The sequence below is a fragment of the Bacillus rossius genome, chromosome 7 (genome assembly GCF_032445375.1).
Source record: "Bacillus rossius redtenbacheri isolate Brsri chromosome 7, Brsri_v3, whole genome shotgun sequence".
Classification (NCBI taxonomy): Eukaryota; Metazoa; Arthropoda; class Insecta; order Phasmatodea; family Bacillidae; genus Bacillus; species Bacillus rossius.
The window spans coordinates 58868196-58880604 of record NC_086335.1 but is presented as its reverse complement, the minus strand read 5'-3'; the positions used below and the strand labels follow the sequence as shown (position 1 = coordinate 58880604).

The 12409-nt window shown below is 43.6% G+C and overlaps 1 protein-coding gene across 1 annotated transcript in view; it reads right to left on the bottom strand.

The window, feature by feature from the left end:
* Nucleotides 1–512, bottom strand: part of LOC134534129 (testis-specific gene 10 protein-like) — a 28430-nt gene extending 27918 nt beyond the window's left edge. Inside the window, exon 1 of the mRNA XM_063372224.1 lies at nucleotides 225–512. The gene's annotated coding sequence lies outside the window, so the exon portion shown is untranslated. The remainder of the gene's footprint in view (nucleotides 1–224) is intronic.
* Between the last annotated feature and the right edge of the window lie 11897 nt (nucleotides 513–12409).

Sequence of the window (12409 nt, the reverse complement as noted above, 5' to 3'; positions counted from 1 at the left end):
CAAAACATTGTAACGATACCGCATTTATTATCACATAGAAAAACCAATTACCTTAAAATTTTAATTAGCTACATTTCTTTCTAAAATAAAAATTTGCTAAGATAATTTTTAATTTACTTTTATGTAAAATGCTACAATATTTTGCATTAATGTATTTTTAAGAATAAGTAAAATACAATTGACAATTCTTTACATAACCAATTGTATATATATGATATTGTTACCTTTGTCAAGTATCACCGATGGTTATTTTTTAAAAACTTGTGTATTCCCTGGCTATGTAAAAAAACAAACATTTTTTCCAGTGACATAAATAATTTAAGTGTTTTAATAAAACGAATTTCTGTAGCAAGTTTCTACATTACGGAAAGTAAACACCAGATAATAGCAAATAAATAAATATATATTATTCTCTATAAAGGCAGAGAATTAATTTTTTTTGCGAAACCACAGAAAAAAATGTTTAGTGGGTAAAGCCCCGTAAAACTGTCTAATTTTCGTCCCAAAATTTTCCAATATATTATGTCAATTAAAGTTGAAGGTTTATGACATCACAGCCAAGTTGTATAAATTGGATTATTTGAATTTTTTAATAAAATATTTTGCATTTAAATTGAGTTTTAAAATATTATGAATGTTGGATGCAAACGGCCAATCAAAATCGTCCCTAGCAAAAACGAAAATGAATATTTCCGTCTAATCGATTCTTAAAAATGGTAAAACCTTATAGCCTAATAAAAAAAAACTAATAGCTCAAATAATGTTAGTATGAGTGTCTTAATATGTCAAACATTTTATGCATAAAAATAAAATTATGCTTCTTTCATTTAAAAGATTTTCAGAATATTTTTTTTTATAACGAATATTATTGTGATAAAATTTTATAAAGGTTCCAAAAATTAAAAAATGCCCAAATATAACAATAAGTTTAAAATTTATTTCTAGCAATGTGATGTATTATTTAATTTAATAATTGAGAATGAATATTGAAATGTTTTAAATAACTCAGTGATTAGTGTACATGATTTAAAACCAATGTATTTTGATTTTCACTTCCTAGTGTGCCCAGGTCATTTATGGGGCCGGGAATAACCCAGACTTTTTTTAATTTTACCCACTGCAATTTTATTGCTAATGGCATTGGCTGACTTTAGAGATAGAACTTTGCCATCACCCAACCTCTGTGAAAGGCCCGGGGGGTACCTGATGGGCGCTACGGGCGTCGCGATGCTCTTGTTGTCCGGAGGGGCGCCAGGCTAGCGGGCTGCTAGGCCGTTGGTGTGGGGTCGTGGGTATTCTTCCCCCGCGTACCCCGCCAGGTACACGGCTTGAATGTAACCTGAATGGTTCTACCTTGACTGTGAAGGCCTCTCGGCCATGTGGAGGACGGGGAATTACGAAAAATGATATACGAGTTGGCGAGAATACATTTAATTTGGGAGTTTCAGCGGGGGTCCATTTGGGTACACGGTACACTCTACAAGTCCGCTCCGCGGTTCAGTCCCGCTACAAAAATTCTCACCAACACTAAACACAACACTACGTGACAATGGTTACCGCGGCTGTCTCGCGGGACGTGGGTCGATGCTCGCTGGAGAAGGCCAGCGCCGAAAGTAAATGGGTGCTGGAAGGGGGGGGGGGGGGGGCTCGATGAAAGTTCGGCGAAACACTTACGTGAGTGATACGATACGCAGCGCGGTCTCATGATGAAGACGGTCGGGATAGGCTCGGTTCCGTAAAATACGGGCCGTGTCGAAATGGGCAACAATGAATTAATAAGAGGTTTTAAATTTAAAGATTTAGTACAGAATAAAATAATCAAAGAAAGAAAACTTGGATGCTGCCCACAGACACACGTCTGTTCCTGGCGCGGAGTGGTTTGAGACTGCCGAACATGGCCGCCTCGCAAGGAAGAGAAACTTTCTCTTCTTTGTGAGTCGGCGTCAAAAAACTTATATTAATTGAATTTACTCTATTACCAGTTAAAACATGTTCCAGGTGCCCAATTAAAATGTAGCACCTGGTAATTGGGTGCTTAAGGCTTAACAATGGTTTTAATGTATTTAATTATTTAAATTGTGACATCAAGTTGGCGACTTTAAATTTACTAACATATTGTCCCACTGCGAATTGTTTTAGAGGGATTTCTCCTATTCTGACTTGATCATAGTCACGGGCATTTTAATTAAGGCCAGTGGCCACGGTGACTGTTAATGAGGTTTGTTGTCTGCTCCGTGCGTGGTGTACTCGCCCGGAGTGGCTACGACGCACTTATTACATGTCGGGTAATTAGTAATTTCGTACTAAAGGCTTTTCCCGTAATTGAATTATGGGTTCGAGCCTCCGGGGTTCCGTACCTTTAAATTTCATTATGTCTATTGGGGTCACGCCTGAGGCGCTCGCCTGATTCAATCCGGCTGGGCAAGGGGCACGCTCCGAAAACGGGATACGGTACCGGCGGTGCGGAGCACGGGCTTAACGACCATGGTTGGTACGACATCAAACGCCCCCCCCCCCCCCAGTGGAAGCCCGTCACCGCCCCGTGTTTCAGCTCCCGCGGTACGACGACCCCCTAGCACACCCGGCACCCTTCGACACGCGATCCCATGGCGCGTGGCGCCTTAGCACTAGCGGCGCATGAGGTGCTGATGCAGGCGGATGCCGCCTCGGTCGCTGCGTGGGCAGCTGGGCTGGGAGGCGGCGCCGCGGCGCGTGAGGTGTCAGTGCAGGCGGACGCTGCCCCGGTCACTGCATGGGCAGCTGGGCTGGGAGGCAGCGCCGCGGTGCATGGAGTGTCGGCGCAGGCGGACGCCGCCTCGGTCGCTGTGTGGGGTGGCGTGACGAGACTGCCCAGGACGTACTCGGCCAGGTGGGCCGGGGATCGGCGCTGCCGTCGGGGGTGCTCTCGCGAGCTACTTTCCTCGGGGCACTCCCCCGCGACCTTCATTACCCAGTGCCGGGAACGGCGGGGTCGGCCCCTTCTCTGCCGGCGTGGTGTGGTGTATGTCCCTGCGGGCTCCTCTTGCCACGTGTAGGGCTAGCTCTCGGGGGCTTTCCCTGAGTCGGGGCTGCTGTGGAGCAGGGTACCTCGCGGGGGTCATGTTCTGTGTTCATTTCCGGTCCTCCGGGAGGGTGTGCGTCGGGAGGAGTCTCAAGCCCGTCGGTAGCTGTGCTGGCATGTGTGGGGGGCAGGATCTTGTTTACCTCAGCCTAGTGAGCGGGGGGGACGTCGATGCGCACGTCCAATAGGGCCAGTACCGTGTCCTGGTGGAGGGGCGTCTGTCCTAGGGCGTATACTACACATCTCTCCGCCCGCCCCAGGATGAGGCGGGGAGGTTCCAGCGCTAAGACCGCGTCTTGCTGGGCTAGCCAGGAGAGTCCCAGCACCACCTCCTCGCGCAAATCCTGCACCACCACCGCAGATACACAACTGTCCGATTCTCTGGTACTCACCGCGATCTCGGCGTGTCCCAGCATCCGCCTGGTGTGCGTCGTGGTGGCCAAGAGTAGCTCGCCGCCGCCCGGTCGTAACGCACCTGCGGGCACGAGCGAGGGCCGCACGAAGACGTCGCTCGCTCCGGTGTCGACGAGCGCGGCGGCCGGCCATCCATTGACCTCCACGGGGATGCGGAACAAGTTGTCCAGCGGACGGTCCAGCTGTCCCAAGGTCGGGAGGGCGTGTCCTGTGAGCGCGCGGCTGTGGGCGGGTGCGGGGGGGAGGGCGCCCTATACCTGGGGCCGGCGGGCTGGCGCATTGCGGTGAGGGTGGGCGCGGCGGTGTGGCGGGTCGCGTCGCCCGGAATCCCCGCGGGCACTCACTGTGCCAGTGACGTTCGCCGCGCGGGTACCCCAAGTGACACAGAGGGACGTGTTCCCATTCCGTGGCGTCCTGCGGCGGTCGCTCCACACGCCAAGATGGCGGCGCCTCAAAGGCTCGTGGTCCTCTGGGCTGGTTTAGGGGCGTGTCCCGTGGTGCCGTGTTCTGCCGGGCATCCGGTGGTCTGTCATTCCCTCGGGCGTTCGCGGCGGGCCGCGCTTGCGGCCCCGCTGAAAGTTGCGCTCTGTCTCGCGTGCTTCCTGCATATAATCTGCTACGCCACCGGCGTGGTAGCATCGCAGGAAGGGTTGCAGCTCGTCTCTCATCAAGCTCGTGATGACGGGCAGGACCCCGGACAGGTCGGTGCCGGGTGAGATGCGGCGGAACAGTTGTGTTCTCGTGGCTATTAACGCCTCGACTGCTTCGTCGTCCCTCTGCCGTGTCCCATAGAAGTGGGCGGAACACTCGACACGGGGCGATCCGGTGTCGAATCGGTGGCTGAACTCGTTCGCGAATTCGCTCCACGGCATTGCGAATCTTCCCCACGTGCTCCACCAGCTCCAGGCGGTCCCTCGTAGCTGATCGCTAACCCTCTCTGTCTATTCGGACTGGTGCATCCAGCACCTGATTAGGCGCTCTTCGCACAGCCTCAGGAAATCCCTCGGATCCTCATGCGGGGCTCCGGTGAACTCCGGCAGAATCACTCTGCTGGGTAGCAGGGCTCATGCCAGGTCCTCCAGGACGAGCCACGCGCATTTGGCCTCGGTCGTCTCCGGCACGTGCGTCGCATGGTCGGTGTGCGAGCTCCAGTCGCTGGTGCGGGTGGTCGGTGGTGCGGGGGTCGCCGGTGTGTGGTGGCCCAGCAAGGGGGTGTTGTTCACTGGTGGTGTTCTCACCTGTGACTGCGTCTCCGTGCTGTTGTGCCACAGTTCCAGAAGCTCTTCGGTCTTGATCCTGTCCGCCATCGCGTTGCGCAGGGTTTGATGTGGATATCTAGCCGGCGCGCGCACGTGGCTCTGTTGACAAACATTCTCCCGGCGGTTGGTGAGGGGAGAGAGGGTTTGGCGCTTGCCCTGATTCGGGCTGCTTGCCGAGAGGCTCCCGGACAGCCGCACAAAAGGGAGAGCCGAGACTGGCCACTGCGAAGGGGGGATGCGGATAGCCGTGTGTAGCGGCGGCCGAGAGCGCCCGGACAGCCGCACAAAGCGTAGAGCGCGAGGATGTGAAGGTTCATGACGGGGGGGGAGGGGTTCGCGGGCGAGGATGTTCGCTGTAGAACCAAAGGGTAGGGGTGGGGGTGAAAGTGAAAGTTGGCGAGGGTCGGCGTGGGCGGTGACGCGCTCTTCCGGGTGGTCCCTTTGTCGCTGCTCCTCTGAGCACCAAATTCCACAGCGCGCGTTCAAAATGGCCGTCTTCTGTCCCCTTTGTCAAAACTTGGTGCGTTTTTCGTGATTTTTGTCTGTATTTAGGCCCAACGTAAGGGTGCCATTTGCAGTCACCCGACCTCTGTGAAAGGCCCGGGGGGTACCTGACGGGCGCTACGGGCGTCGCGATGCTCTTGTTGTCCGAAGGGGCGCCAGGCTAGCGGGTTGCTAGGCCGTTGATGTTGGGTCATGGGTACTCTGCCCCGCGTGCCCCGCCAGGTACACGGCTTGAATGTAACCTGACTCGTTCTCCCTTGGTTGTGAAGGCCGCTCGGCCGTGTGGAGGACGGGAGATTACGGAGAATGATCGTATACGAGTTGGTGAGAATACATTTAATTAGGGAGTTTCACCGGGGGTCCATGTGGGTACACAGTACACTCTACAAGTCCGCTCCGCGGTTCAGTCCTGCTACAAAAATTCTCACCAACACTAAACACAACACTACGTGACAATGGTTACCGTGGCAGTCTCGCGGGACGTGGGTCGATGCTTGCTGGAAACGGCCAGCGCCGAAAGTTAACGGGTGCAAGGGGGAGGGGGGGCTCGATGAACGGGCTCCTAAGTTCGGCGAAACACTTACGTGAGTGATACGATACGCAGCGCGGTATCACGATGAAGACGGTCGGGATAGGCCCGGTTCCGTAAAATACGCGCCGAGTCGACGTGGGTAGCGATGAATTAATAAGAGGTTTTAAATTTAAAGATTCAGTACAGAATAAAAATAATCAATGAAAGAAACTTGAATGCTGCCCACGGACACACGTCTGTTCCCGGCGCGGAGTGGTTTGAGACTGCCGAACATGGCCGCCTCGAAAGGAAGAGAAACTTTTTTCTTCTTTGTGAGTCGGCGTCAAAAAACTTATATTAATTGAATTTACTCTATTACCAGTTAAAACATGTTCCAGGTGCCCAATTAAAATGTAGCACCTGGTAATTGGGTGCTTAAGGCTTAACAATGGTTTTAATGCATTTAATTATTTAAATTGTGACATCAAGTTGGCGACTGTAAATTTACTAACATATTGTCCCACTGCGAATTGTTTTAGAGGGATTTCTCCTATTCTGATTTGATCATAGTCACGGGCATTTTAATTAAGGCCAGTGGCTGCGGTGACTGTTAATGAGGTATGTTGTATGCTCCGTGCTGGTGTACTCGCCCGGAGTGGCTACGATGCTCTTATTACATGTCGGGTAATTAGTAATTTCGTACTAATGGCTTTTCCCTTAATTGAATTATGGGTTCGAGCCTCCCGGGTTCCGTACCATTAAATTTCATTATGTCTATTGGGGTCACGCCCGAGGCGCTCGCCTGATTCAATCCGGCTGGGCAAGGGGCGCGCTCCGAAAACGGGATACGGTACCTGCGGTGCGGAGCACGGGCTTAACGACCATGGTCGGTACGATGTCAAACTGTGTAGAAAAATTGATATTACTTATGTGGCTCTCCGATTGTATGTGCTGATATTATGTAGGCCACAGTTAGGTGTTAATTAAATAGAGATACAAATATACACAGAAAAACACTAGGGTGAATGAAATTATAAATAACATAACATAATACTCTCAAATAAAATATATAATTATTTATTGCAAATGAAAAATGGATTCGATGTTTACCCTTATTAATTATATTTATTTAATTACTAATTATATTCAAAAACCTGACTGGTACTTGGCATCATATATCACACATGAATTTCAATCCTCAGGAGTTATGGTTGGCACATTTAAGTTTTTTCAAAAGTCTTTATTCGGGTTCGTCGAAATTACACAGTTTTAATATATGTTTTTAGGGATCTTAATTAAATTTACCTCGGCTAGTAAGGTTCGAAATGTCGTCGGTAGAGCTCAGAGCCTCTCGATCTATAGGACCTCTGAGTCGATGAAATAGTGTGTAAACCAGTTAAATTCGGATCAAAATATTATTTAAAATCGTAGATAATGTCAAATTACGTAAAAAAAATAATCAATATTTACATTTGTTTCTTCTGACAGCGATGTGACGGAAAACGGGAGTTACGTGACGATGTGCATAAGTGGAGGAAACAAATTTTTGGCACTATTATTTACTCACGTTTTACACTCCTAGGTTATTTATCTTTTTAGATAAATCCTAATTTAGTATCTTGACTCCCTAAAGATACATAATTTTCATCCTCTATCCGGGATGCCTACTGCTAAATAGCTAATTCGTAGGATTTATTATCGCCGACGTCACGAAGTTACAGCTCTCTTAAGGCCCTGTCACACTGTCAAATATATTGTATCCAATAAATTGGACAACAAAATTTGAAGGGTGATAAAGGCCCTGTCACACTGTCAAATTTTAGCTTCCAACACCTTCCAATATGTTGGATCCAATATCTTTGAGGGTTGTGACGTCACGTTAAACGTCACTATCGCAGCCATGTTTATTTGAGAGATTGAATGTCTAGAGTTTCCTTCAAATATTTTACGTATAGGACTGGTTCTAAAATATGTTGGATGTTGGATGGGATCAGCCAATCAGAGTTATCTAAAATAAAACGGCCGCTTTTGTTTCCGTTTCCGAAGTGTAATAGTTTAAATATCAGCAATGGCGAATGGGAAATAAATGCAGTAATTGAATTAATACTATTTTATTTCCTGCTGGAATAATGGTTATTGTATATTTTCCTCCAATTGAATCTGTATGTACGGAAGTGCAGGTTAATATATTTGACTAAAAGAAGTTACTGTAGTTTTGGAATATTATGGTCCTTAAACCAGAAAACATCTATTCAACTTACGATCATTATTTGATTGCTATACCAGTTTTGCTTATGTTCAGGTATTGTTGATACACTAAATTAAAACAGCAAGCATTGCGTACAAAATGTGCCATCAGGAATGAGGTATCAAAACTAGGATATGCATTTCGGAACTTTTACCTTCAAATCCAAATTAATAACACCTAAAATAAATTTTAAAATATTTCAATTCAGAGACTTAATGTAACTAAAATTATTTTGGCTTACCCAATCAATCTTTCTTATAAGTCATTGTTCTCCTTATTTCACAATAGCTGCTACTCTGTAAGTATTGTCTGGAATTTTCTGGAATATAGACTCATAATTTCCTGACAATAGATGGTACTTGACTTATGTTAAAGCAGCATCTCTGAGTAAGCAAGTAGCTCTGGTGATTTGCAAGAAAGGCCTAGAAATATTAAAATTCTGCCTACGTGTTCAATTATTATTATTTAAGTTTTGAAAGTAATACCATTTTTCGTGAATGTAAATATTTGTGTAGCAGATCCTTGTCAGTAAGCCTATACGTACTTCCCAGGCTGTACGAAACAAGCATACCTGGTCTAATATCTCGTTAAAAAATTATTTTAAAGAGATAATGTGACTGAGGTGAAGTTAGCTTAAAGGCTCAGGTTGAGGTTTGTAACAGTAAATACACTTAATTCAAAACAAAACAAAATTGCCAATTTCTAAACACAGCAAAAATTAACACATTCACTTTAAAGTATAGGAACAATTTTGATGAAATACAAGTGAAAGTGTCCATACAACAGCAGCTAGTTGGGTGAGAAAATAAGCGGGAATGAGAAGGGATGTGCCTACTTGCAGATTTACATTTAATTATATGTTTTATTCTTACTAAACATGCCTTTAAATATTGTTTTTGAAGAGCACTATAAATTGCACTACAAATTTCAGGTAAAAATTTTGAGATGGTGTTGTGTGGAATACTTGTAGAGAACATAAGGGACTTAAATGATTCCCCTGTCGCCAAAAATCTTAATGTAACTGCCAGCCTCTGCTTTGCTGGTATAGACTGGCACAAATGAGTATCCTTCTTTGCAATGCGAGACTCCACAATTGAAAGAAGAAGATCAAAACTTTCAGAATCCATTATTACATAGTTCGGAAATGAATCGGCATCTTCGTATCGAAGTTCATAACAAAAAGGGGTAAAACACCATTTGTTTGCCGGGAAAGTATCCACTGTCTCGTATACCATCTGCGTTTCCTTTTCTTAAATTTCTCTTCTAGTTTACTGAGACTTGCTACAATTTCAATTACAGCTACAGCTTTTGAAACACTTTGATGCTCTTAATGCAGGCATTGCAAACACCTGGAAAACGTAAATTTTAAACTGTGTATGATCACAATATACCTAAATTGGAATATAACCTACTTAAAAAAGCCCGCGTTCCTTGACCCAAAATTTGTTTTTGATTCTAAATACTGTCATTTACAGTTCTCTACAGAATGTTTGGTAAAACGAGCTCACTCAAAGAAAATTGATAGTGTGAAATGACTTCAAATATATTTTACATTGCTCGTCAAATAATATTGAATACCAATATATTTGAAGACGTATTTCATCCAAAATCACCCTTCAAATTTTGTTGTCCAATTTATTGGATAGAATATATTTGACAGTGTGACAGGGCCTTAATGGATGAAATACGTCTTCAAATATATTGTATTCAATATTATTTGACGAGCGATGTAAAATATATTTGAAGTCATTTCACACTATCAATTTTCTTTGAGTGAGCTCGTTTTACCAAACATTCTGTAGAGAACTGTAAATGACAGTATTTAGAATCAAAAACAAATTTTGGGTCAAGGAACACTGGCTTTTTTAAGTAGGTTATATTCCAATTTAGGTATATTGTGATCATACACAGTTTAAAATTTACGTTTTCCAGTTGTTTGCAATGCCTGCATTAAGAGCATCAAAGTGTTTCAAAAGCTGTAGCTGTAATTGCATTTGTAGCAAGTCTCAGTAAACTAGAAGAGAAATCTAAGAAAAGGAAACGCAGATGGTGGACGAGACAGTGGATACTTTCCCGGCAAACAAATGGTGTTTTACCCCTTTTTGTCATGAACTTCGATACGAAGATGCCGATTCATTTCCGAACTATGTAATAATGGATTCTGAAAGTTTTGATCTTCTTCATTCAATTGTGGAGTCTCGCATTGCAAAGAAGGATACTCATTTGTGCCAGTCTATACCAGCAAAGCAGAGGCTGGCAGTTCATTAAGATTTTTGGCGACAGGGGAATCATTTAAGTTCTCTACAAGTATTCCACACAACACCATCTCAAAATTTTTACCTGAAATTTGTAGTGCAATTTATAGTGCTCTTCAAAAACTATATTTAAAGGTATGTTTTGTAAGGATAAAACATATAATTAAATGTAAATCTGCAAGTAGGCATATCCCTTCTCATTCCCGCTTATTTTCTCACCCAACTAGCTGCTGTTGTATGGACTCTTTCACTTGTATTTCATCAAAATTGTTCCTATACTTTAAAGTGAATGTGTTAATTTTTGCTGTGTTTAGAAATTGGCAATTTTGTTTCATTTTGAATTAAGTGTATTTACTGTTACAAACCTCAACCTGATGAGCCTTTAAGCTAACTTCACCTCAGTCACATTATCTTTTTAAAATAATTTTTTAACGAGATATTAGACCAGGTATGCTTGTTTCGTACAGCCTGGGAAGTATAGGCTTACTGACAAGGATCTGCTACACAAATATTTACATTCACGAAAAATGGTATTACTTTCAAAACTTAAATAATAATAATTGAACACGTAGGCAGAATTTTAATATTTCTAGGCCTTTCTTGCAAATCACCAGAGCTACTTGCTTACTCAGAGATGCTGCTTTAACATAAGTCAGTACCATCTATTGTCAGGAAATTATGAGTCTATATTCCAGAAAATTCCTGACAATACTTACAGAGTAGCAGCTATTGTGAAATAAGGAGAACAATGACTTATAAGAAAGATTGATTGGGTAAGCCAAAATAATTTTAGTTACATTAAGTCTCTGAATTGAGATATTTTAAAATTTATTTTAGGTGTTATTAATTTGGATTTGTAGGTAAAAGTTCCGAAATGCATATCCTAGTTTTGATACCTCATTCCTGATGGCACATTTTGTACGCAATGCTTGCTGTTTTAATTTAGTGTATCAACAATACCTGAACATAAGCAAAACTGGTATAGCAGTCAAATAATGATCGTAAGTTGAATAGATGTTTTCTGGTTTAAGGACCATAATATTCCAAAACTACAGTAACTTCTTTTAGTCAAATATATTAACCTGCACTTCCGTAGATACAGATTCAATTGGAGGAAAATATGCAATAACAATTACATATTCCAGCAGGAAATAAAATAGTATTAATTCAATTACTGCATTTATTTCCCATTCGCCATTGCTGATATTTAAACTATTACACTTCGGAAACGGAAACAAAAGCGGCCGCTTTATTTTAGAATACTCTGATTGGCTGATCCCATCCAACATCCAACATATTTTAGAACCAGCCCTATACGTAAAATATTTGAAGGAAACTCTAGACATTCAATCTCTCAAATAAACATGGCTGCGATAGTAACGTTTAACGTGACGTCACAACCCTCAAAGATATTGTATCCAACATATTGGAAGGTGTTGGAAGCTAAAATTTGACAGTGTGACAGGGCCTTTAGCTGACCATTATAGAACTCCCTTTCCTACTACTAGCTTCTTAAATTAAGCCAGTAAAATTAACTTTCAAATGGCGGCCCGTGATTGGCCGAAAACCAAAATCAGTTACAAAATTTCCTTAATAAAACGTGAAATCCGCACGCAACAATAGCGCGGATTACAAAATTTCACGTACAATTTAATTAAAAAATTATTAAAATAATAATTTACATTATAAAATAACGGCGTTAACTTTACCATTTACTGTCTTAAGGCTCAGTCAAACAGGAGGCGGACTGTCCGCGCGGACCTGGCCGCCCGTCCGCCACGGACACAGTGTAACCTTAGATTGCATCATCCTGGTTAAACAGAAGGCGATCTGCCGCAGCGGACCAGTCTAGTCCGCAGCGGACAGAGGAGCAGTTGTCATTTTCTACAAAGTTCGCGCGGACAGCAATGGCTGACGAGACGGAAAAATTAATAGATCTTGTGCGGGAGTGTGTTTATTTGTATGATGTTCGTCATCCTGACTACAAAGATGTAGTGAAGAAAGCAGAAGCATGGAAGGATATCGCGGATAAACTACATGAAAGTAGTAAGATAATTTGTTTTTATATGTATTCACTATATTCATATTATATTGTTTGTATATTATTTTATTTTTATTCATATTTGTATTTTATGTATTCATTAATGTGATATCTTC